This window comes from Bactrocera neohumeralis, chromosome 2 (assembly GCF_024586455.1).
Source record: "Bactrocera neohumeralis isolate Rockhampton chromosome 2, APGP_CSIRO_Bneo_wtdbg2-racon-allhic-juicebox.fasta_v2, whole genome shotgun sequence".
Lineage (NCBI taxonomy): Eukaryota > Metazoa > Arthropoda > Insecta > Diptera > Tephritidae > Bactrocera > Bactrocera neohumeralis.
This window is the reverse complement of record NC_065919.1, coordinates 30,372,702-30,399,889: the sequence shown is the minus strand read 5'-3', so window position 1 is coordinate 30,399,889 and position 27,188 is coordinate 30,372,702.

The following is a 27,188-nucleotide window of genomic DNA, read 5'->3' as shown; positions in this document are numbered from 1 at the left end:
GTTTAAAAACCTTTCCGTACACTTGATTATTAAGATCGCTTACTTAATATACATATCTTAATGAAACCAGGCCTTGCTTGTAGCTAATATCTTACCGAGTACTACGAAGGCATTCGAACGCATCAACCACATTGAGTGCTCAAAAATTCAGTTGTTTAAGTCGAGGTGTGACAGATAGCATTGTTGTGGTGAAGACTGATCCATCTTCGGAGGTTGGTTTTCCTGATTTCGTGAAAGACAACTGGCGAACAAAAGGTTGTGTACCACATTGTTTTTTTTTTTTTTTAAATCAGACAACCATTTGCTTGGGGTTGCTGCGAGAAAATCTTTTGTTGGATTTGGCTCCTCTTGAAACACCCATACAGTCGACTCTTCACTTTGGTCTACATACGCGTAAATCCACGATTCCACGGCGAGTTTCAAATTACCGTTAACGTATTTCTCTCGACCAATCGAAACGAGTCTTTTTTTGAGCGATTGATAATGCGTGGAATTCAAAGGGAACATTTTTTTTTACAATCAAATGTTCATGCAATATTGAATAAATGATGGTCGCACTAATACCTATAGTTGTCCCAAGCTGACGATAGATCACATGATGATCTTCCAATATCAGCCTGTACACAGCATCAAGAGTTTCCGAAAAAACAACTGATTTTGGACGATCTATGCTCTCAATTGAATTCACCATACGATCGATAAATACTGGCCTTTATGGAGCTTCATTGCTAAAATTTTAATTAAGTCCATTCATGAATTTATGTTGAGTTAATCCACGGCGAAAATTGTCAAATATAATCATGCGAAAAATATTTCCGGTTTTAGAAATATCACTCGTGTGTCAAAACGTTCTGAGTATGTATGACATCAAAAATATCAAACTTTATGACAGTGTTGTGATTCGCCAAATCCCGAAATATGAAAGGCAATCTACGTAGCTTGAAAATTACGCCTATTATAGTACACCGAACTTTATACACTTCTTATTCATAGAAATTGAGAGAGCATCTAGCGTTTCCTTAGAAGGTGGTAATAGTTCAACTTCACCGTCACCTTTGGGGACTTTTTATGAAAAAACAAGTTGACAAATTAAAATACGCAACAATTGTGTATAACTTGACGCAACATTTGAAACAACTTTATGAATAGAATAAATTTTTATAACTGTAAAATGCCAACACTTTTTTGACAGATATTTGGCCGTTAAATTTTCAATAAATTGAGACAAAAAGAATAAAAACTAAAAAAAACATTAAATTCACATACACCGAAGCTGTAATACCCTTCACACGAGCATTTCTTATAGCAACTACATATATGTAAGTCTGAAAACGTAATTGGTTAACGGTTTGAATCCAGCAGAAATCATTTTGCGAGTTCTTTCTAGTCATGTTGTTTGATATAAACAAGTCTTAGGGTTACTTAACAAGAAAAAATTATATTTATCAAAATCTTTATCTAGCTATGCTAGTCCGACATCGCCTATTCCGACAAAGGAGCAGCCTTTTAGGGAGAAAATGACGTGTGCGGCTCTATGCCTCAGAAACTGAGGGACGAGCTCGCGTTTATATAGACGGATATGATTAAGTCGACTCAGCTCGTCGTGCTGATCAGTTATTTACAAACTTTAAGTACATAGGCTTTATAGGTTATAGGTCTCCGACGTTTGCTTCTGGGTGTCACAGACATCGTGACAATTTCAGTATTGAAATACTTATTGCTAAATATATCCACTAATAATTAGCCGCCACCACTTTTTACACCATATACATACATATACATATATGTGCCATCTGTGTACGTAATTGCTGAAATGTAAACCTTTACCCAATTTCCAAACTGCAGCAATGAAAGTGCATCGGGCAAATGTGTTCGAAAGTGTGTGCATACACAAACCATAAAAACCATAAAATTGACAGTGACTTTATTAGAAACAATAACAACAACACAGTCGTGTACATCATTAGCAACAACAACTGACTCGGAAAATGCAAGCAACAGCAACAACATTGCAACAACAATGTGGCACAACAACAGCGGAACAGTGTTGCCATTTGAACGCTGCTGGAGATGGCAGTAATGTGACCATTTAAGACCTCTTTCTGATGGCTTATGGAGTGAAAACGTCCTGCTGTGTGAAAACAAATTATAGGCATGTAATGTTGCATGTTGGGTATTTCATGCCAGCCAAGCCATGCAATGCCATTCAACCATTCAGCCATCTAGCCATCTAGCCAATCCTCTGCCACCGACCATCTAACCCGGCCAGACAACCCAAATAACAAAAACCGAAATAACTGAAACTCCGTCGGACTTCACATGAAAAATAAACTAAACGAAAATATTTAACAAATACCCGTACTAAATGTATGTACGAAAAAAACACCAAAATCAAATAATAGGAACCTCGCTGATCCGAAGCGAGCTGCCGCATCGATGGGTGGACGCGACCAGCGCTAGATGCTAGATGCACTGGATGTAAGCTGCAAAGTATTTCATGGTGCTACGCTGCACTCCAACCACATACAAGCTCGCACATACGTATAATACTTGTATGTGGCACTGCAACTCCGTTGCGCGGCGGGCATATGGCGCATGGCGGTAGAGATCATGCCGAGACCGCGCGCTGAGCTTAGCCGACGAGCGCGCGAACGAGTGCATCAACAAGCCAGCAGTGCACGTCGCACTGGTATTAACCGTCTTATCAGATTTGTGAGGATTGCGCAAAACTATTTTTATTTCGGAGCAGCGGCGACTATGGCTTTTACTGCTGCTGCTGCCGCATTGGTTTCCGTATACCACTTCTGCGTTGCTGCTATTGATGGTGTTGTTATTTTCGTGTTTTGCAACTGGTACCCCTCTCCGCCCCGCGCGACACAGCACATCGTCAAACGCGGCATAACTTCACCTCCTTTACACATTCATTAAAAATGAGGATATCACGGTGACTTAGCTCGATATTTCGCATAGAATTGAAGTAAAGCCAAATTGCGAGGCGAACGGAACGAGTGCCAAGCTAAACGCAAAGTCGCAGAAAAAAGCGATTACGATGGTTAAACGGCTAAAGCATTGCGAAGACTCAGGATGATGATGTCGATGGCGATAGCGCGAGCGATGACGGCAGGAAGGAATTAAATGGAGCGTCAGCAGTGTAAAGATGCTCATAAAACTTTTCGAAAAAGGCAACACTAAGAAAAAATGGTAATTAAAGTCGTTTATGTGGCGGCTACCGTCCAGCCGTGCTGTGGTCCAGAGCCAATAGACAATCGGAATCGAAAAATAATTTTGCCCACGGCAACGCCGACGGCGACAGCGACAGCGTCAAATGGCCAGTCAGTGGTATGATAGGAGTACAAGCTAAAATACATACATATGATACATACATGCATATACATATAACAAGAAAGTGCTCTTGAGCCACAAAGCAGCATGTGTACGAGCATATAATCCGTATGTATATGCACTCGTATCTATTCAGATATCTGCAGAACAACTCCGTGTTGGTGTGCTAGGAAATTATTCGTTTTCTCCTTCAGCTGGAGTTTAAGGCTCACCACGCTCATATCTCTATCAGTACCTGCTGCAATCGTATTCGCGAATGGCAGTTGATTAGTAGCTTTAGCGATTAAAGCGGATCATTTAATTTTAATACAACTATGACACCTTCCTAAATGAGACTTCGAATATATATGCACTATATACGGGATGCTGTTCTTCTGGCTGTCTAACTGTCGTGTCGTTTTATGCGATTTTACCTATGTTTATAAATATCTGCACGAGCTGAATATTCCATGTGGTCTTACACTTGACCCTTTGCGAAAGCTTAAACGATTAAGAACTAAGTATTGATTTAAAAATAGTTTTCCAAACCATGAAGACTCACCCAGTCTCCTTAAAATGAGAAGGAAGACGAGCTTATTCTCTGTCTGTTTCTTCCCATAATTGGTCATATGACTCTTTGAGAAACTTAATATTTTGCAAGTGTTTTTTTTACCGCACGACTGATTGTTTTTTTTCAAAACGTCTACACGTCGTATCTAGAACCCATTCAAGCACAAAACATTGTTTGGGAGCGCGTTTACAAAATTGACCTTAGAAACAGGCAATTATGTCAGATGAAAAGGATACCTATATTGACCAGATCAATGTCAAGACCTATTCGAGATGATCCTCACATAAAAGCGTACCATCGGTTAACTGGTAATCTTCTGACAGCGTGCTTCATGCAAACTACGTTCAACAGATGTAAGCGGCTTATTCAGTGGTAGCGAAACACGGCCACGAAAGTATGATATGATACTTTTATAAGGAAATTTACCAAATATTCGGAAAAACTTCCAAAGACGAAAAAACGTTATTGCAAGAGTTCAACGTAGTCACCGTCCAGCTGCTTTAAAGATTGGCAATTCGTTACTTCTCAAAATAAGGGGTTAAAATTGCAACAAAAGTGTATCATCAGGATGTTTTAGAAGGCGCAGTAAAGCAATACTTTCTTTAATCGAGAGAATTGTGTCTTCTAGCAAGATTCTGTTCCAGCACACAAAGCAAAAATCACCAAGCAGTGGCAGTAATTTTTAGAATCTCTCGTTCGAGTAGCATCATCAATACCAATGGAAACTGTGGGTGCTGCTACTTATCAATGGCCGAATCATATGTGTGCTTGGGTGAAAACTAGCCTAACCTTGTTGACGTAAATACATAGGCAAATATGTAAATTTTTTACACCAATGGAGCTTCTGAATTGCCAATATTGATTTGCTCGATTATTTTCTTGCTGGGTCTATTTTCATAAATAAATCCGTTTAATGCAAAAATCAAAAAAATATAAAATGGACCAATGAATTGCATGTTGCAGTTGACAATTAAACATGAAATTCTGGAGATTAGATGAATGTGTGGCATGCTATGAACGCGCTATACGTACGGACTAAACTCGTATGGATAAGAACAGAAGAATATGCGAGACGATAAATAAATCCGTGCGGTTGCACCGCAAATATATAAACCCTCAATGACTTCATTTTTGCGCATAATAACATAGGAATTCCTTACCTCTAAAAACGTAAAAGAAATAAAATCGATCATATTTAAATTTATACTTGGCCATTGGAATTCATGGCTTCGAATTTGTCCACTTTAACCTTTGATTTGTAGGTCCATAAATTGTAGTTGAAGAAATTAATCAGTATACTAATCTTTACTTTCAAGTGCGAAATTACAGATAATATTGCACAAACCTCGTTCGCAATTATTTGTGTTGTTTCCATTCTTCTTAGTCGTTCATATCAGAAGTGTTCAATTTGGTCTACATTCAATTGTCCAACCGTACTCCAAAAGGAAAGCTAAACTTAGAAAGTCTTCTGAGCAGAATAATAAGTATTCGATTAAGTCCATTAAGCCTTAATATGTTAGTCTTTTCTTCTAAATGTGTAATTAACTCGCTTCATTTAATATTTGTAGCGTTTAAACGAATAAGTAATATCAGCGGGAACTCTGAAATAAAGCCACGACAAGAGACTCGTTAGAGTTTCCATTCTTTAGTATGATATTATGAGGCTGCGTGCGAAGTTTTGTTAAAACATAGCGAAGACAAAGTTAGAAATAGGTAGAGTCTACAAGGTACTCAGGGACTAGAATACAGCAAACTAAGGAAGCTCCCGAACACTAACAAGTGAACGTGGATTACCAAGAATTTCACATAATTTAGTATTATACAAATAAAAAACATATTAGGGGTATTCGCTTGCTCTTGCAAGTTTGCAGATTGCAAAAATACCCAGAGAGCACCCATTGCAGATTCTAGTGATATTTGAACGGCTGATTCGGTCAATTTATTGTAAATGACTATTGTGAATTGGCGCACCTTCTGCATACATTTTTAACAAAAGAAACTCTAACAAATCTTTATAATTGAAATAGAAATTATAAAATCTATTTAAAACTTACCTTCCTCAACAATTTAATGACGTAATATGTCTTTATGTAAAATGACAGCTAAAACAGGGTTGCAATTATATATTTGCGTGACATTGCACGCAAATATACATGGGTTTTGGTCTGACATATTTTACAGCCATTGCAAATAATTTTCTGCGTGTGTTTGTTGTTGTGCCGATGCACCAAGAGGAAATATATGCAATTCTTGCACCGTGCAAGAGTTTTGCAAGAGCAAGAGAATACCCCTATTAATTCAGGGGGTTTGCAAAAGAGTATAGTAAAACAATTAATTAGCTATTCAACACATATTTAATTAACAAAAAATTACTGGGTGTTTTGAACCATCCCTGTTAAAGAGAGAAATGAGATTGTTTAAAGAAAAAAATTTCTATATTTAAGGAAATTTGGATTGGACCAAATGTACATAGAAGTGTCTATACTTAGGACGGAATGAATGGTGACCTCAAGTCCACTACCAAAATTACGAATGAATGAATGAAAACTGAAATTTTATGCTGCTGGTGTATCCAAGACATAGTAACGGTTAATTTATATCAATAATACGTACTTAGAAGTTTTCAAAAGCAAAAGCGAAAGTATTTTTCTCAGAGTTGCCATATACTAAATAATTCAAAGCCAATCGAAATTAACGCCCAGCTAATTGATCTGATTTAACTTAATTTAAAAAAGGATTATTTGGGTTGTGTGCCAATCGGTTTAAACTGAAAAAACGGAAATCATAATATGTAATATATGGGAGTAGGGGTTATTCGAAGACTAAATTCACACATTTGCAGCATCAAACTAAAATATACCCAGATTTATTTGTTCATTTAATTTTGTTATCTTACAAATGGACCGATGCATACGGTATAATGCCAACCGGAAGTTTGAAATTCTTATATTAGGTATATAGGAGATAGGGGTAATATTAACCCAATTTGATATATTTTTTAGCATTATTATTATTAACAGAAATGAAGCTCTCTGAGCTCTCTGAGTTTCATTAACCCATTTCTGACCGCACCTAGATCCACTGCATTGATTTCATTTCAACTTTTTATTTTGCTTATAATAAAAAAAAAATCGTTGCTTAAAATTTTTTGAGATGGTTACATTGAGCCGTTTAACCACGGATTCAGAAAGATGCAAAATCGCATACAAATATTGATTTCACGACATATATCGTTCTTTTTCGACTTGGGGATTTTTCAAAGTTGCGGGTCGAAAAATCGACATATAGCTGTAAATGGGTTAAGGTAAGAAGGTAGAAGTTCTTTCTATTAGGTATTTGTATGGAGACTAAGGAAATACTATCAGAAAATGATTTTCTGCAAATTTCATTTTTACATCTCACACATTAGCCGAAATGTTCAATAAAAAGTCAGCCATAGCGCATTGGAATACACATCTCGGTATCTGGGAATTTGAATAGTTATGATCCGATTTTGCCAATTAAATTTGTTTTATTTCGATATACATATGTTGTCATTGGGTATCATTGATTTAAATGAGAAAATTGGATGGAATTTAAAGCTGTTATACTATATATATATAATATATGGAAAGTAGTTGTAGTCCGATTTCCGCCATTTTCACAGTGTATCAGAAGAGCATTGGAATAATTTAAAGCACACAATTTGGTTTAAATTGGCAAAGTAGTTCTAAGATATGGTATTTCACCTAAAGGTGGTCAGCAACACGTTCATCATCCAATTTTGTTATTATTTCCATTCATAGATTTCTGTTTCATACAACATTTGAAATTTAATGATTCCAAAGTTGTTATTTAGTGAGTTATCACATGTCTGGTTAATTAATATTATTAGGAAGCGAGGCTTTTTAAACCACAGATCTTCCTGCTATCTGTCATTTACTGTACCAAATTAGAGTTTAGTATCTGAATTTGCGACTTAACAACGGCATTTTGTGGACGCGGCAATGGTGGGTTACATTTAAGTTATGTTTTGGTTAACATGGAATAGAAGAAAGTTTTCGAAACAAACATAATTCAATCAATGAGAGAAATAAACTAACTGTAACAGGTGTTTAACATTTTAATGTAAGCAATTATTCTACCTTTCTGCCTTAACGGTATTGATTTGGATATTTCTGCAGACTGATATACCTACCTACGGAGGTATTAATTTACACATTCATATCAAATTGATTTGTATAATCATATGTCCATGTGTATGTAAACTCATTTACTTTCCAGGGAACCCCAAATAGTCAGCACTCGGCAGTCATTATTGATCAGCGCACATTTTTAGGAAATTTCGAATCGCCTAATCGATATGTGGAATCAAGCCATATTTTCTAATTAGTGTTTTGAATGGGTACCATGACTTATGGTACCCAGGTGTGCAAAGATGCTTCAGCTGTCGAAGCGTCAACAAATTTAGATACAAAGAAAAGGCATAAAATATTTCAAAACACTGTTTTAACCATTTTTTTTTTCAAACTGATGACGAATGGCACATATTAATTAACTGAACTGATGTACAGTGGGAACTTTTTATAAAAACGAAATGAAAAATTTAAGCCAAAAAGCTTGACACGAAAATAAAAGTTTGAAAAGTTTGTTTTTCTCTTTCAAAAACTTTTAGCAATCGTTATGAAATATATTTCAAACTTATTTAAAAATTCGGAAATTCTGTTAAAGAACACTTTTGATTTTAATCGTTAGAGTATGGAGGTAGTTTTTTTTTTACTTAAAACACATACAAAATAGTTATTGTTATAGTTATAAAAAATTGGGATTTCGATTAAGGTTTCCATTGCGACAATGTTATGTTTCAGGTATTGCAAGTTGGTATTATATTTCGATACATATTATAAGTCTACATATTAAAAATATTAATCTTTAAGTTTGCCTTCCACTAATTCTTATCGATTCTTAGTGCGACCTCACGAAACTGTGTATTTAGTAGAGTTTAACTTTTACAAAAATTATCTAAAGCTTAGTACGCAGCTCTCAAGAAACGTAAAAACTTCATAAAAAAACGCTTAAGAAACGGTCAAGAGACTTTCCTGCGACAAACTTACTTGTGCTAGTATTAAAAATATTTTTGATATCTTTAAAATGTTTGCAAACCTTGTTTTCGAAGAAACATCAAATCAACAATTCTTGAAGGAAAATCGATTCAAATTCATCCTAAATTAGTTGAAATCATTATTATGAAGTATATTCCATTTTGAAATGTTGTTACCAAACATCAACAACATTTCTTAAATCTCAATAAAAATATTTAATACACATACACATACAACAGCAGAGAAAGTTTGTTTTCTTTGTTTACTGCTCTTCTTATGTAGATCATTCACAATGCGTAACCAGCTGCCAAAATTACTTGAGAAATAATGTATTTTTTTTCTTGAGCAATTACTTGAGAGCTGCGTACCAACCTTAACAGAGGAAAACTGTGACTAAAGAGTCTCGAAGATTGTTTAAGGGGTTACATGGGTTTCCTCGGGTTAAAAACAGATTTTCTTCAAACATTTTTTTCTCATATAAAAATTTAAATATTTTATTTGAATTGTTTACATTACAAACATAGACTACATATTAACAAAGAAATTCTCAAATTTTTGGTAAAAAAATATTTCAAACTCGGCCATTGCGACGCCATTTCCGGTGACTCCTCGGAAAAATGATGCGCCCGCATTGGCATGGTAACCCCTTACAGGATCATCTAAAATGCAAAAAGATACGTGTTTTAGTTAAAAGCTTAACATAGAATTTGGACGAAGGGAAAATTGGATTTTTGGCAGACATTTTTACAAAAAAAAAATGAAAATTTCGCCACTTTTTTTTCAACTGTTGTAATCGAAAAAAATCCCTCGTCCAAGTTTTTAAGAATTGTATCTCAACCTATGTAAAGTTTCATGAAGATCGGTTGAGTGGTTCTCGAGAAACTTTGCCAACCGCCTTTACAAACACAGTGTCGAGAAAAACTCGTTTAAAGATGGCGCACTTAGCCTAGCTGGCCTCGAGCGCACAAGTTCTCAAGGATGTATCTCTGAAACTATTACTCAGATCAATTTAGGACAATATTCTAGAGGTGTTGTAGAATTTACTAAGACAATAAAAAAATCAGTTTTTGAAAACCGTAAACCCATGTAACTCTTTAAAGAAACATTCTACCAACCCAATACATTTATCTAACTAACTTTAGCTCTGTTCGGAAACACTGTACGTTATCAAGGGCACTAAAAGAACAACTCAATAGATAGACAAAAGAATTTCATTAATTCACTCTTTGTTATACACCACAAATATAATATATCAAAAAATTAGTGAACATCTTCTTAAATTTTTCAAATTGCTCCACAGTCGGTAGTCATTTTTATTTTCTTGCAATCAATTACTACAGAATATTATAGTTTTGTCCACCTAACCATATATAAATGATCAGGATGACTGTAAACTTGAGGTTCCTTAGTACAAAAACAAATTACTAGTTCGTAGACGGGCGTAATCGGACCACTACCACTCCCACAAATCGACATTAACTAAAAACTTATAAAGCGCCATAACTAAGCATTAAATTAAGATATGAAACTGTAATTTGGCACAAAAGGTCACAGTAGCAAGGGCCACCTGTGACCAAAAATTATTGAAAAAGTGTTGGTGGCCCCGCCTTCTAATAAGTTTAATGTATAAATCGCCTAAACTACTAAAGCTAGAAAAACTAAATTTGCTAAGCTCGAATATTATAAAAACTCCTACCAACAACGTGAAAATGGATGAAATCGGAAGAAACCCCGCTCGCCCCCCATATAACGGTAAAACTACTAAAAGCGTAATAAATCAATAGCTAATTACGGCAGAGACATAGAATTGTACTTCCAAGATGATATGAGAGTGCTTCATGAGAACCGGTCTTAAAATTAGACAATGGGCGTGGCACCGCCCACCTTTTTGTTAAATCCCATATCTCGGTACCCTACAGACCGATTTCGACTAAATTTAGTGCGTGACATTCTTTTAGTATTCTTATGACACAGTGTAAAAATAGGCGATATCGGACTACAATCGCGCCTACTCCTTTATTCGCCCTTCCTTACTTCTTTGATTATATTATTGTATTTATATACATATATGTAACTACCGCAACTCAAATAAAACTCACGACTTTATCAAAGAAGTTTACCAATTTTGCCTAAACATTATTATTTATTTTAATATTGTGCTTAAATGAACTCATGAACCATCAAGGATAAAGGAATATGTGAATTTCCATTGGCCGAAACCAAAGCTACAAGCAACACAACATCCTGTCTAGCCTTGAGCATCCACTTTCGGTGAGATTTCACATGCTTCATAGCTCCGGTGATTGAGCACTCTAAAGTGAGATTCGGGCATATGCTCAATTGCGGTTTAACAAGGTATCCATTTCTGTATATAAGTTTGTATGTATGAGTATGTATATATGATCTTGACGATTCATGCTTGCATCAGTTATAAATTGAGGGGTTTTGGGTGTTTAAAATTAAGAAACAAATGTCAGCTACATATATAAAATAAATTATAAAATATTATATAAACTCTTGAGAATTAAGATTATCAAATATTAGGAAAATAAAACTGAAGAATTTGTAAATTTATGTATGTCTTAAAATCAATGTACCGTGAGTACCGAGACATTATATTAAACTAATGTATTTGGATATGTTTAACAAAAAAAATACAGTTAAACAATGTTAACGATTAAAACGTATGATTTTCGAAAATTAATTTAAGTAACATTCACGCAGGAACTGAAACGAAATTGCGTTGCGCAACAAAAGCAATCGCATTGGTAGTATACAGCGCCGTACTGGCAACTGGACCAATTGGACCAATTGGAATTCATGCTCGAATTCATTGGTATAATACTCAAATTACTTAGAAAAAAAGGTTACAGGTTGCCACTTTGTTCATTTTCTTATGAAAACAAAGAAATTATCAAATATAAATATCAAACTTAAGAGTTAAATGTTTCATGATGCAAGATTGCCTTTTGTTTAAAAAAAACTCAATGAAATTCCTAAAATACCTGAAATATTACAACAATTTCGAACTACATTGCTTTAAGCATAATATTTGTTGAAGACGTTTTTGAGCAGAGCTGCCAACACACATTAATATAAAATCCTCTTCATAATATCAAATATGGAATGTGGTAATCGAAATTAGCAATAAAATCAATTTTTAATTTCCTCTTCTTATTTAGTTCCCCTTTTACGGTGCACCAAGAAATATCAAAATACTTCAAACACTAAGAAAAATATAATTTTTCAGTTAAAAGTGATCGGTCAAACAGCATCAATAAATATTTTATACAATTTTACCCTCCGCGACGAGTTTGTAACCGCGTTTATTTGTCAGACTCCTTGTCGACGGGCTTGATCTGTCTCATTTATGTTGTACGATTTTGTTAAGTCTGTCAACAGGGAACATCATGCGCCGCAATGATTTAAATACAAGCGTATGAATATACGAATCTGCCACACGCCATATCTTTTCAGTCCATCCTATTGGCATTGAAACGCTCCAACTGGACGCCCAGCCAAGTGAGTACCATGTTGCTGCTTTTATTTTACGGCATCCATCTCTTACCACTTCGGACTGGGTGTCTGCGAATTGTTTGCTTACATTAAACACAATAAAATGTGGATAGAACTGGTCAATAAGTTAAAGTCCAACAAAATTAAAAACCCACTTAAAGAAATAAAACTGCAAATACTCGTAAAAATGGGAGAAGACAAGAGGGCATTTCAGCGTGTTGCCTCACTTTGAACCTTCTGCCTTTAGCTGCAGTCGCCGCGTCCCTGGGACGTTGCTGGAACGCGACGTGTTGCAGCGTGGCTGAAGTGGTTGCCACTCACCTGCTCTTGCACCGGTATCCGTACTTCACCGCAAACAATCTGCAACCAAGCGAACGCAGATACTCACATACATAGAAACAGTGTGGTTTCAATTGGAGTTATGGAGTTTGCGCCTGCGCAAGTTTTGCGTCTCGAATGTTTGTATATCACGGTCACTGCAACACCAAAAAACCCGAAAAAATTGTCGCCCATTGCTTTATCGTGTTTCTGTGTTGCAGTTCATTCGCGAATATTTGGTGTTCGTATACGAGCATAAGTACACTCATGTGGAGGTTCTTAATTGGACACTTGCGAGTAGGAAAATTATATAAAACATACACATTATATATTCTTAAAGGAAAAGAACTCAGGCCGGTCAAAATGAAAGCTTTTCTAAGCCATAAGAAGCAAATAAACACTGATCCATTTAGCCTAGTTACAAAAATGCTAGAAAAAGATCTTAAAGCGAGCAAGCGTTTCTAAGTTTTCTTTTATTTGTTGATATCTAAAATTAAAAGTATGGCTTTTTTCATCTAAACTAGAGCTAAGACATACAATGGATGGAAATAAATTTATTGCTTAGGTTAATACAATTTAGTAGGTTTTGGTGAAGTATGATGTGATGCTTGATCTCATCTTGATCTTAATTTCATTATATTTTATCTTAATTGGTTAGAAACAAGGCTAGCCCCAAAAAATTTATTTAAGTAAACCGAATGAATGAAGTGCATAAAAAGTGGAGTATCCAAATGTTACTGCCGACCCTCGAGCGCATGGAAACTTGGATTTATGAATACATGGTCGAGACTGTATGGCGAGAAAAAGTAAAATCGAGCAACTAGTTCCGAGCTTTCTTTTATATTCCTAACATCTTCGGAACCCGAATTGTTGATATACATATGTAATACCTTATTGACGCCGCTTCAATTGAGAAATTGTACGATTTTTATAACGTTGACTTCTGAGCATTGTGGGTCTACAAATATTTTCTTTCTTCTCAATGTCGTAAAAACTTTTACTTATGATACCTTCCAATTTATTTCCCGCGTGTAATTTGTGTAAGCTGAGTCAAACAACAACACAAAAATATACGAGTACAAGCAGGAACGGAATAAAACTATTAGCTTTCTATGACACTACTTTACGATACCCTGTTTTTCGCTGTAAGAACTAAAAAGTAACCAAACAAACAAATCATTAATTTTCTTAACATAATATAGTAATCAATATTTGCATCAATAGAATGGAAATTAATCTTTCTCGCAGAGACAATAGCTTTTATAATAAAATGCGACCAAGTAAAGGGTGCTTTTAGACGAGTGGCTGTCAAGAAGAAATAAAAGGCATACATATAGTTTAATGTTATAGCCAAGAATTTAGCTTTATTATAAAGCTAAGGGTTTGTCCAGCTGAGTGGACCAATTTCGACTAATATTCTCTGCCAAGGCGTCAATCGTTTTGGGCTTAGCTGCATACTTCCCAGCAGTGTTAAATCGCACGATCTTAGAGGCCACGCCACCGACCCACGAGGCAATGACATGAGGATTATCCTCACTGCAAAACCGACAATTTTGTTTCTTAACATTCCCATTCATCCTTCGCTGAACAAAAATTTCTTGTGGATCGGTGGCCATCTCGTTGTGTGTGAAGTGTCGAACTATGTAAGCATAAATCAAGTAATACTCGTAGCTGTCAAAGAGACCAACTACGACAAAAAGATTGGAGCATTTAAAATCACTCATCTAAAAAACACCCGTTAGATGTCTTCGAGGAGTAAAAAAATTATACTATTTAGAAAATAAACAAACAACAAATAAGGAAGAGCTAAGTTCGGGTGCAACCGAACATTTTATACTTTTACAACTTGCAGAAATCAAAGCCAAGGAAATATTTTAAGGTTTAAAACGTCAACCAGATGTTCGAAATTCAAGCAATTTAAGATATACATATACTATATATAGGGAGTAGTAGTAGTATCGACCCGATTTTATCTATTTTTACCTGTACTACATAATATTATCAGGCCACATACTAAACAAATTTTCCCTGGGTTATGGTAGTTCAGATACAATTACTAATCATATGTAGTGAAGTCAGCCGGATGTTCGAAAATCTTGATATTAGTTATATGGGGACTAAGACAAGTTATCGCTCAATTTGTTTATTTTATTTTTTTATTACGTATATATATATATGGGGACTCAGGGAGGAATTGACTCTATTCAACCTATTTTTGATACACAGAGATACTATTATCAGGAAAGGATTCTCTCCGAGTTTCAACTGTATATCCCATAAATTGACAGATGTTTCAGGTCAAAGTAAACTATAGATACTGAGGTCTATATATTCGGTACATAGGGGCTTGAACAGCTTTAGTTGGTTGGTCATAAGGTGGCGTACGTTAAATGACTTATTCGTGCAAAGTTTTATCCCGTTATATTAATTGCTTCTTGATTTGTTTGCTTGTAAGTAAAAGGATGAATAGAATTTAAAATTGTGCTATATGGGAAGTAGGCGTGGAATTTGTCCGATTTCGCTCATCTCTACAAAGTAACATAGAAGTGTCAAGAGAACGTTATGTGCCGAATTTGGTTAAAATCGGTTGAGCAGATCCCGAGATATGCGCATGATTTCACCTAAAAGTGGGCGGAGGCACGCCCATTTTCCAATTTTGACACCACCCTCTTATGTCATGCTGGATGTTAATGTCTCCGTCGCATTTAGTTATTGATTTATCAGACTTTTAGTAGTTTTAAAAAGTGACGTTATACAGAGTGTGGACATTGTCGATAGAAGTTCTTATAATATTTGCGCTGGGCGAATTTGGTTGTTGTAGCTTTAGTGGTTTAGAAGATATGTACGTTACACTTAATAGAGGGCGGGGCAACTCCCACATTTCAAAATGTATTGCTACTGTAATCACATGGATTTCAACTCGTCTCGTCTTCCTAATCATTTATATATACATATATAACCCTATATCTATCTCCATCAGTTTTAAGTGATACATACAACCGTTAGATGAACAAAACAATTATACTCTGTAGTATAAAAAAGTGACTAAGAATATACATTATTATCGAAAAATTTAGGAAATATTGAAAAATATTTCTGTTTCGTGGAAATACAGTTGATTAATGGATCCAGTTATGTATTATGTTTTAATGTTTTTTTTTCAAATTGTGAAACTGGAAGCTAACCTCAAATAATGATATACAATTCAATTCTCATTTATGGAATTAAGTAATAGGGATAATTGAATTTGTGGGTTCCTAAAATTTAAAAACTTAGGGGAATCTTCTTTGCTGACTTTTGTGTGTATAATATTACATAAACTGTTATAGTACCTTGTCAAATATTATGTAATAACTGTAAACTCACCAGTAAGAAAAATACTCTATCCACACTCAAATAAGCGAGGAAGTAGCTGTGGCTGCTTTAAGGTCAAATCTCGAAGTAAATAGCCCAGTTGTTATTGCAGCCGTGAATTGAAGAGCAAGTGATTGTTTATTTATGCATTCATTATTCTTATTATTATTATTGTTATTGTTATTAATTTTAATTTTCTTTCATAGCAATTTTGCTCTTGTTGCCGGTGTTTTTACTTTTGGAAACTGCTGCTTGTTATACAAAGAGACGCACTCGACTCTTCTCAATGCTGGTTGTTGCTTCTGGTGGGTTACAGTTGTTTTGGTTTGGTGAAATGTGTTTTGTTTTTGTTTTTTAATTTTTTCACTTTTTCATACACACTGACAATTGTAATGTTTTCTTTACACTACAGATATTTTTTTGCTATTATTATTTTTGCCATGGACTTTGACTTATTTGCATACGAATGCAAAGTACGATGGCCAGTCGTGCAAGCAGACGGTTGTGGACTGGTCGCGAGTCGCGAGTATCTTGTAGATACTTACCAACTCTTAAATATACATACAGACATATGTACGTCTCCATACGTTTGCTCACATGTGCTGATATGTATGCATGCATGTAAGAAATCTGGCCTCTTCATGAGTCTTACTTGTGTATTTGGATCTGTGAACGCTTAACGTGCCTACATACATATAGTAAGTACATATATAGACAGAGATATATGTATGTACATATGTATAGTATATTTTTCTTCTTGAGAGTTTTTGGTGTATATTTTACTTATTTTCGGGCACTTAAATTACTTTTAATGGGACACGTTAAATGGGTCGATGCGAAACCGACGTGAAGGCATATTACGCGCATTTTCGCCACTGCCACTGCCGCAATCAAAGGCGTCACTCCGCCCCTCAAATACATTTCTTTAATTTTTCATTTCTTTCGTGTTTGTTCTGCACATGATTTCGAAATAATAACAACTCTAGAAGATGCGGAGTGTTTCAAGCGTCTTTCGCCTGGGTTTCTTCCTGTGGCTACTTCAAGCATCGCTTGGATTTCAAATAAAAATTTTCGGCTTGAAACAGGTTGGCGTTGATAATGAGGCCAAACAAATATTAAATTAAAGCAAAACTTGACCCTGTTCTTACTGAGCTGTATAATTACCTGTCGAGAAGAACGCGCGAAAATCATGAAGCCAACTTATTGAATTTTTTTAACCAAACAACTTTCTGCTGAAAAGCAGAGGTGCGCAAAAGAGCCACAATCAGAAGAGCCCCTAGAAAAAACTGAGCTTGTAATTGTTATGCCAAATCCCCAGTCTCCAGTCATTAAAAGTTTCTTTATCTCAAAATAACAGACCCTTCCCAAGCTTTAAAATTTACCCACAACAACAAAAAAAGTTTAAACACCAGTTTGCAACAAAAAAGAACACATGAAACTAATGAAAAGATTAGGTCAATCTAGGACTTTTAAAATTGAAAATTTTTTGTCCCAAACTACACTTTTGGATTTTATTTAGTCCGAAGATTGACCGAGTAGCTACAAATTTGTATCAAAACGTCCATATTTACATTTTGTATACGCTGAACTCCATATATTCTCGAAAAAAGCTTGAAAGAAAGAAGTTCGACTCCTTTTTCATACCTCTGAATTCTATAACCAAAGCTTGCGCCTTTGACTTGTTTAATACTGGTGACATATTTACGATTATTTATGCTATTAAACGAAACTTTTCTATGTTTCGATAAGGACCGAAGATAAATAATTTTATTTTTGAAATATTTCAAAATGATTTCGTATCGAAAATTTTGAAATCAAAGTTTAACTGAGTCAGAAACTGCGCGTTAAGTTAAACTTTGATCACCTCAAGTGACATGTCCAGTGAAACAAACAGTGATCAGAAACTCATTTCTGAGTGCGTTGATCTGCTTTTTGGCACACAACTAAATATTGCTCGCTAACCAATTCTCTCCTGGGTTGACCAGTTGGCAGTAGGCATCCCACTACGTCCTGTGTCTTTCTACTTCGCCACTCATATGTATGTATGTTATATACGGACCTGTCGCCCACTGGCCGACGTCCGGCACTTTGCAATTCGACCACTGCCCAAAACGCACGCAGCTGCCTGCCGCGCTATCATCAAGACGCCCATACAACTAAGTTGCACGCCTCTTCAACAAGCGCGCACGCTCACATACACATACATGCAAGCGAATGAGCTTACGAGCCAAAGTTTATATATTTCCATTTTTCACTTGAACCACAAATATCAGCACTCACAAAAACGCATAGGTTTCGCACAAACGTCGTGCTTTTTACCCAATTTAAATCTGCTGTTTCTCGTGTTTCATTTCGGCTGCTGCAATTATCATATCCACTGCCAGCCTTTTGACTATTATTGTAATGTGATTGTCGCTTCATTTCCTGTGAATATGTGCGGACACATTTCGCGTTCCGACTCGCGATCCCTTGGATGCACAAGTAAGAGCACAAGCTCACGTGTGCGCCCCGCACGTTGGCGCTACAACCTGATGCTGCAACATAGAGAACACAAACACAGAAAAGCGTACGACACAGCACAAGCCAACGCCACGCAATTCCGTACGGCGCACGCCACAAACTTACTTGGGTTCAAACGAAACAAAGCGAAGCGAAAACGATTCAAATTGGAGCGCAATTGCACGTCTCCACGCGACGCGGCGCACTTTTGTAATGACGACTGGCGCTCGAGTGCACGCGCTAGTCTTCCGGTGGCATTCGTTGGCGCACTCCGGGTGCTCTCGCCGTCGGCCATTGGCAAGGCGCCACTCCGCACTTAGTAGTAGATTTGGCACCCTTTTCTCACCTGTATGGATTTACACATGCTCTCTTGTCTGCGTAGTTACTCGCGGCATCAATTGCAATCGCTGTGCTCTCCTAGCTGATCAGTTGCAAAAGTTGGAAAAGAGCACAAATCAGATGTATTTGAGAGCGCAACTTTGGCAAAGCAAACTCATTTTGACACCTCTGTGAGTTAAATATCACTTCGCTGCTGCGGTTTTATAAGATTTTGTTTACATTTTTGGCGCCTTTTCTAAACCTTTTATCTTCCGGAACGCATATGTATTACTTTTTAAAAAATGCACAATAAGCAATTAGGGTTTTTGATTAACGGACTACTATGTATGTATGTATGTATGTATGTTCGAGTATATGGTTCTTGTATGTTATTAAATAGAAAATACAATTTTTTTAAGTTATAATTCGGGTAAACACAAAAATATGTACTTCAAATAAATTTTATGCAGATGGTCGATTTGAAAATGTTTCGATAATAAAACTCCATATAACCTAGACAAAGTGGACGCCTAAGATAAATATGTATCCCGTTTGGCGAGTAAATTGAAAGTCCAACAATTAGAGGATTAAAGAGTTAGAACTTTTTACTACTGTGAGCAAAAAATAGTAAGTCTCTTTATTTTAAATTGCACGCGAAAACCCATTCGTCGAATTATTTTTTTCATAATTGGTATGAGCGTCAGTGGCACGCCAAATGTCACCTCAAAATAATCATTCGTCTTCTTCTTTACTGGCGTAGACAAAATAATCAATTCAATAATCTTTCTGAAGTACATAAAGCGCACTCATCGAGTTTTACGATAAGTGAAAGTATTGAACAAAGAAGTTTCTTTAAATTTTGTGTGCGGAATTATATTTTTTTTGCCGAATGGTTTGTCGCGAGCAAGTGTTTTTTGATTGGTTCAAATTATTCAAAGACTCCACGTCCATGACGGCCATCCACATCAATAGATGATCAACACGTCAATAAAATAAAAGAATCGGTGATTGAGAATCGACGATTAATAATCAGAGAGCTTACTGGCATCGTTAGAATATCAGAAGGGTCAGTGAAAACTATTTCAAAGATAATTTGGGCCTAAGAAAAATGAAAGCACGATTGATTCCAAAATCACTCAATTTTTTGGAAAATAAGCGCCCTGAAAACATGTGAAACAATGCTTCATGACTACCAGGATGTAATAAAACATATTATTACATATTAGCGATGAGTCTTGGCTCTATGGTTACGACCAGGAAACAGACGAATATCGTGACAAAAAAGAGACGAAGCCGAAAACACCACGTCAAAGCGAGTCAAAAATCAAGGTTATACACCCAGCGAAATATTTATAAAGCCACTTTCATCAAGCTCAATAATGAAAGAAAAACCTATAATTTTGCTATTATTTATTATTTTTTCGAAGAAATATTTAATTCAATTAATGTTATGGTTAGTTTTAGGAAAAATAAATAAATTATGCAAGTTTTCTCAAACATAATTTAATTAAGCCGAACGAAATAATTATATAGCCAATTTGATTATGCATTATATTTTTAATATTTAAGAGAAAAATAAAATGTTTAATAAGATGTATGACCTCCATTGTTAGCATTAACTTCTTCAAGTCGTCTGGGCATAGAATTAATTAAAGAATGGATAACGGTTTGATCAATTGTTTCCCATTTTTCAACGGTGGCATTTCTTAGACATTTTACGTTATCAAATTGCCGTCCCTTTTCGAAAACCAACAAATTCCTCTCCGAAATTAATAAGAACTTCATCCAGTAATTTAATGTAGTATTCCGAGTCCATTTTTGTTGTTACAAAGCAAACTGGAGTTTTCCCTCTGTAAGTTATCACAGCCCAAACCATGAGTGATCCGCCACCAAAATTTCGTCGCTTGCATTTCTGCTTAGTAGACTCTATGGGGCTCCAATATTTTTGGAGACCATCGGGGGCCATCTAAATTGAATTTTTTTTCGTCAGTAAAAATAACGGTTTTCCGCTCGTCGCCCAAAAGCTATATTTTCGGCGAAACGAAGTCTGACCAATTTGCGTTTTTCGGTCAATAACAGTTTGGTGCATTTTTTGTCATAAATACAATATAATTCACATTTAAGTATTTGTTGTACTAGTCGTGCTCCAAATCTCCAAATTAACTTGCTGTTTTATTTGTCTCGCACGTACATTTTCCTGCATGATAAGTCGTTTAATGCTACGTTTTTGCCCTTCGTTCACTTTTGGAGGCCTCCCACTTCCTTATTTTTTCCATAATTGGTCCGTAATTTTAAAAAATTTCTTAAAATACCCTTCGACCTATTTAATCGTCTTGAAAGGCTTCGATTTGACAAACCCTCTTCATGATATGCCATAATTTTTCCTTTCTCTACTTCTGTCAAAGCTTTTTCGCGAGGAATTCTTTACGACTTCGAGAAAAATTTAAAAAATTATTATGAAATTAAATAGCTAATTAAATTACTTATGCAACAATAATAAATACCTCACACGTAGTCTTATTTGTCACAACTAAAATAACAATGGAAACAAATAAGCGCCCTCTGGCTATATAAATATTTCGTTTAGAGATAACGGTTTTTGTTAAATATTCGCCGCCTACTGCGATTAAAATATTAAATGAATATGAAATAATTCAAATGTCATCCCGTAAATTTAAAATGCAGAATCTGTGGACGCTGACGCCAATTTTTCTAAGAAAAATATGAAATTTGACGGTGGCTTTATAAATATTTCGCTGTATTGACAATTTTCTTTGATTATGGAGATATAGTGTGAAAAACTTGAGATGTAGGAGGATGGAGTCATGTGTAGAAGTTCACGCAAGTGAGGAAGTTCTCTGATCGCCATTCACTTGGGAGTGGCCAGAAACGATTCTTTTACATATGACTCAAGCAGCTCACGACTTCCGGTTTTTGACCAAGTATCCTCTGGGTAGCCTAAGAACATCCGTTTGAAGGCGAGCTAAAGTGAGAAGGCGAAACATCCCCTACCAGCTGGGTTTGGGACCCGCCACGTAAAAACAGCAAAAGTAGCAACCAGCCTCGACGAGAGACCCCCCTTTTGATGACGACCATGGCAAACGAAATAAGGATAACTAATTAAGGGCATGCACCTGGAATGTCCGGTCCCTTAATTGGGAAGGTGCCACTGCCCAGCTAGTTGATGTCCTCACGAAAATAAAGACTGGCATCACCGCCGTCCAAGAAATGGGATGGACGGGACAAGGACAGTGACGAGTAGGTCCTTGTGGCATTTACTACAGTGGCCATATAAAGGTGTGCAAGTTTGGTGTTGGATTCGTGGTGGGAGAGAGACTCCGTCGCCAAGTACCATCATTCAATCCGGTGTATGAACGTCTAGCCACAATCCGCATCAAAGCCAGGTTCTTCAACATATCGCTGATTTGCGCCCACGCCCCGACGGAAGAGGAGGACGAGGTGACCAAAGATGCCTTCTATGAGCGCTTAGAGCGCGCCTATGAGAGCTGCCCCCGCCACGATGTCAAAATCGTGCTTGGCGACTTTAACAGATGGTTTCTTAGGCACTACGGTCGGTAATTCAGCCTCCACGACGAAACATCCCCAAATGGGTTGAGGCTGAACGAATTCGCCGGCTCCCGAAATCCATCAATCCACTGGGATGTCTACGGATCGCAAAGCCTTCAACCAGATCGATCATGCTGTGATAGACGGAAGAACGTCTCAATGTTTTGACGTGCGTACGCTCCGAGTCCTAAATCGACTCGGACCACTATCTTGTTGCAGCCAAGATTCGCACCCATTTTGTGCAGCAAAAAGCGCACGTGCAAACACAAGGACGGTTCGACGTCGAGAAGCTGCAATCACAACAGACAGCCGAACGATTTGCTACACGGCTTACACTCCTGCTCGCTGAGAGCACTCGTCAACAACTCGGTACAAGGGAACTGTGGGACGCCATTTCAAACTCCTTACGTACAGCTGCAACCGAAACCATTGGTTTTCGGAGAATACAAAAGAACAGCTGGTACAACGAGGAGTGCCATGTTGCAGCAGAGAAAAAACAGACTGCCTACCTGGCAACGTTACGATCGACCACAACACGTGCGGGATGGGATAGATACCGAGAGTTGAAGAGGGAAGCGAGACGCATTTGCAGACAGAAAAAGAAAGAGGCCAAAATGCGTGAGTATGAAAAACTTGAGAAGATGGCCGACAGGGGTAATGCTCAAAAAAGACGAACAAATGCGGCGGCTTACAGAAGGTTTCAAAACCGGAGCATACTCTTGTAGAACCCCCAAAGGTGATCTAGTAACCGATGCCCAGAGCATACTTAAATTATAGAGGGAACACTTCTCCAGCCTGCTTAATGGCAGTGAACGCACAACGCCAGGAGAAGGCGAACCCGATTCACCAATCGATGACGATGGAGCAGAGGTTCCATTGCCCGACCATGAAGAAGTTCGAATAGCAATTACCCGTCTGAAGAACAACGAAGCAGCGGGGGCCGATGGATTACCGGCCGAGCTATTCAAACACGGCCCAACGATTGGAATTTAAGTGTGCTCTGCCCAATCCATAAAAAAGGAGACCCGACAATCTGCGCCAACTACCGTGGGATAAGCTTCCTCAACATCGCATATAAGGTTCTATCGAGCGTATTGTGTGAAAGATTAAAGCCCACCGTCAACGAGCTGATTGGACCTTATCAGTGTGGCTTTAGATATTCACCATGCGCCAAATCTTAGAAAAGACCTGTGAAAGGAGAATCGACACATACCACCTCTTCGTCGATTTCAAAGCTGCTTTCGACAGCACGAAAAAGAGCTGCCTTTATGCCGCGATGTCTGAATTTGGTATCCCAGCAAAACTAATACGGTTGTGTAAACTGACGTTGAGAAACACCAAAAGCTCCGTCAGGATAGGGAAGGACCTCTCCGATCCGTTCGATACCAAACGAGGTTTCAGACAAGGCGTACTGAGTAGGCAATTGAGAAGCAAAGTCCTCTCTCGACGAACAAAAACCAAACTCTATAAGTCGCTCATAATTCCCGTCCTGCTATATGGTGCAGAGGCTTAGACGACGACAACAACTGATGAGTCGACGTTGCGAGTTTTCGAGAGAAAAGTTCTGTGAAAGATTCATGGTCCTTTGCGCATTGGCCAAGGCGAATATCGCATTCGATGGAACGATGAGCTGTATGAGATATATGACGACATTGACATAGTTCAGCGAATTAAAAGACAGCGGCTACGCTGGCTAAGACATGTTGTCCGAATGGAGGAAAACACTCCAGCTCTGAAAGTATTCGACGCAGTACCCGCCGGGGGAAGCAGAGGAAGACCTCCACTCCGTTGGAAGGACCAAGTGGAGAAAGACCTGGCTTGGAATATCCAATTGGCGCCACGTAGCGAAAAGAAGAAACGACTGGCGCACTGTTGTTAACTCGGCTATAATCGCGTAAACGTTGTCTACGCCAATTAAGAAGAGGAAGAAGTGTGGCGTTTGCACGAAACTATTCGTAAACAAAGGCCGGAATTATGGGCCGACAACTCTTGATTTTTACATCACGATAATGCAATGCATACTGCATTTTTCTCTAAATTTCAATTTCATCAATATCATGCCACAACGTTTTTGGAGAAGCTATATTAAAAATATAAAAAATACTTTATAGTTTGCTTTAGAAAATTTACATTTCAAATAAAAAAAATTATCCCTTATTCCTTTGTATTAAAGGATTTAAGCTTTAAATCCCACTATGTGGTTCCAACTTTCGGCACTGCCGCACTCTATGAGAACCAAGAAATGCCCACATTTTACTGTTACGTAAATTCCAGGATCAGTTGAAGTTTGGAAACTTACAAAAGTTACACAGAGGCACTATTTTTATAAGGGAAGATGTTCCTTAAATGTAAAAAGGTACCTTGAATGCACTACCTTAACATCTGCCTCGATACTAAGTTACATATAGTAAAAATAATTAATGAGAAGGTAATGTGTAAAGGAAACTACTAAAGAAACTTTACAGATTTCGATGATATTTGGAAGACCCTCACTGTAATTATTTAATTAATTTATTTCGCGTTTGTTTTACTAAAACCCTCTATGTATGAATAATTAAATAGACACTTTCTTACATAATTTATATCGATTTACAGGCGTGACAAGTTGGCCGACAATGGTAGTGCTCAAAATTTCTACGAAAAGATGCGGCGACTAACCGAAGGTTTCAAGGCCGGAGCATACTCTTGTAAAACCCTCAGAGGTGATCTAGTGACTGATGCTCAGAGCATACTAAAATTATGGAGGGAGCATTTCTTCAGTCTGTTGAATGGCGATGAAAGCATAACGCCAGGATTCCCCAATCGATGACGATGGAGCAGACGTTCCATTGCCCGACTATGAAGAAGTTCGAATAGCAATTACCCGTCTGAAGAACAACAAAGTGGATTGCTGGCCGAACTATTCAAACACAACGGCGAAGAGCTTCTTTGTAGAATATGGTCGGACGAAAGCATACCCGACGATTGGAATTTATGTATACTTTGCCCAATCCATAAAAGGGAGACGTCACAATCTGCACCAACTTCCGTGTGATAAGACTCCTCAAAATCGCATATCAGATTCTATCGAGCGTATTGCGTGAAAAATTAAATCCGACCGTCAACAAACTGATTAGACCTTATCAGTGTGGCTTTAGGCCTGCAAATCAACAACTGACCAGATATTCACCATGCGTCAAATCTTGGAAAAGACCCGTGAAAAGAGAATTGACACGCACCACCTCGAAAAGGAGCGGCCTTTATGCCGCGATGTCTGAATTTGATATGCCCGCAAAACTAATACGGCTGTGTAAACTGGCGTAGAGTAACACAAAAAGAAGCACCTCTCTGAGCCGTTCAATACCGAACGAGGTCAGATAAGGTGACTCCCTTTCGTGCTCTTGGAGAAAACAATTCCAGCTGCAGAATTATATAGAGAAAATACTGTTTTCTATAAGAGTGGACAGCTGATATATAATATTGATATCATCGGCCAACCGTCAACCGTTGGTTCTGCTTTCTCCAGAATGGATAAGGAAGCGAAGCGAATGGGTCTGGTAGTGAACGAGGGCAAGACGAAATATCTCCTGTCATCAAACAAACAGTCGTCGCACTAGCGACAACGCTCCCTCGTCACTGTTGACAACGTCCGGTGTGTTTAACGTGGGTACCTGCTGACGACAGCCTTACCCCACGGCGCTCAAAAGCACAGCCGATCAAATCATAGCGTTGATCAGCGCCCTGAGAATGCTAGGCATTTTCAGTAACAATTAGCAGTGTGGAATGGAAACACTAACCACCTTGGTCGGGTTCGAGGCCCATCTAAAACCTCTGCCGTGCTTTGGGTCCGGCACCCGGTTGCAATGCAACTCCACATTCAACTGACAAAGTCAGTTCTTCCCGCATATGGGTTTTAACCACAACCACTACGATACTCCCCGAGGGGTCAGTCCGCATGAGCAGGTTGGAGTAAACTCCAAGGGCTCCTACTCCCCGTGGTACCAGAATTAAGTCTCCGGTCAGACCTCGTAGCCGAAGCTACTACCAGTTGAGCTTCCACACGGCTCTGGACTAGTGGCCAGGGGTTGGACCCCATACACACATCACTTACACGCACTCATACAAAATATAACCCTAGTCCCAGCTAACCGCCTTCGCCGCTTAAACAATTCACACGCAAACGACCCTAACTGTTCGGTATTCCGACTAGTGGAGATCACACCACTAACATCTAATTATCCATCAGTCCGGCTAATCCCCATACCACCCAAATCCCTAATGTCCTAGTACGTAAGGCAATCTGCAATTAAATGCGCCCAATCCTCTAAATGCATTCAGAGGCCCATGCTCCGTAAGCAGAAAACCTAGACTCAGACAAAATCTGAAGTCTGGATTATCCTCAACGAACCCAGCGTCCTGAGTGTACTCGTAGGTCACTCGGCCGTTAGGACTATTGTCCCAACGTCCTTACCACCTACACCTAACCCTATCAGCTAGAAGGCTCTTGCTCCCTAGACATCACTCCCTCTCCATATCATCGTCGGAAATCCAGCCATTCCAGCAGCAATGACCTTTGGCTAAGAGGGGTTTAACAAAACCTGCATAGCATCAAAGTTGAGACGGTGACATACAGGCAAACAAGCAAATCATACAACGCTGGATTG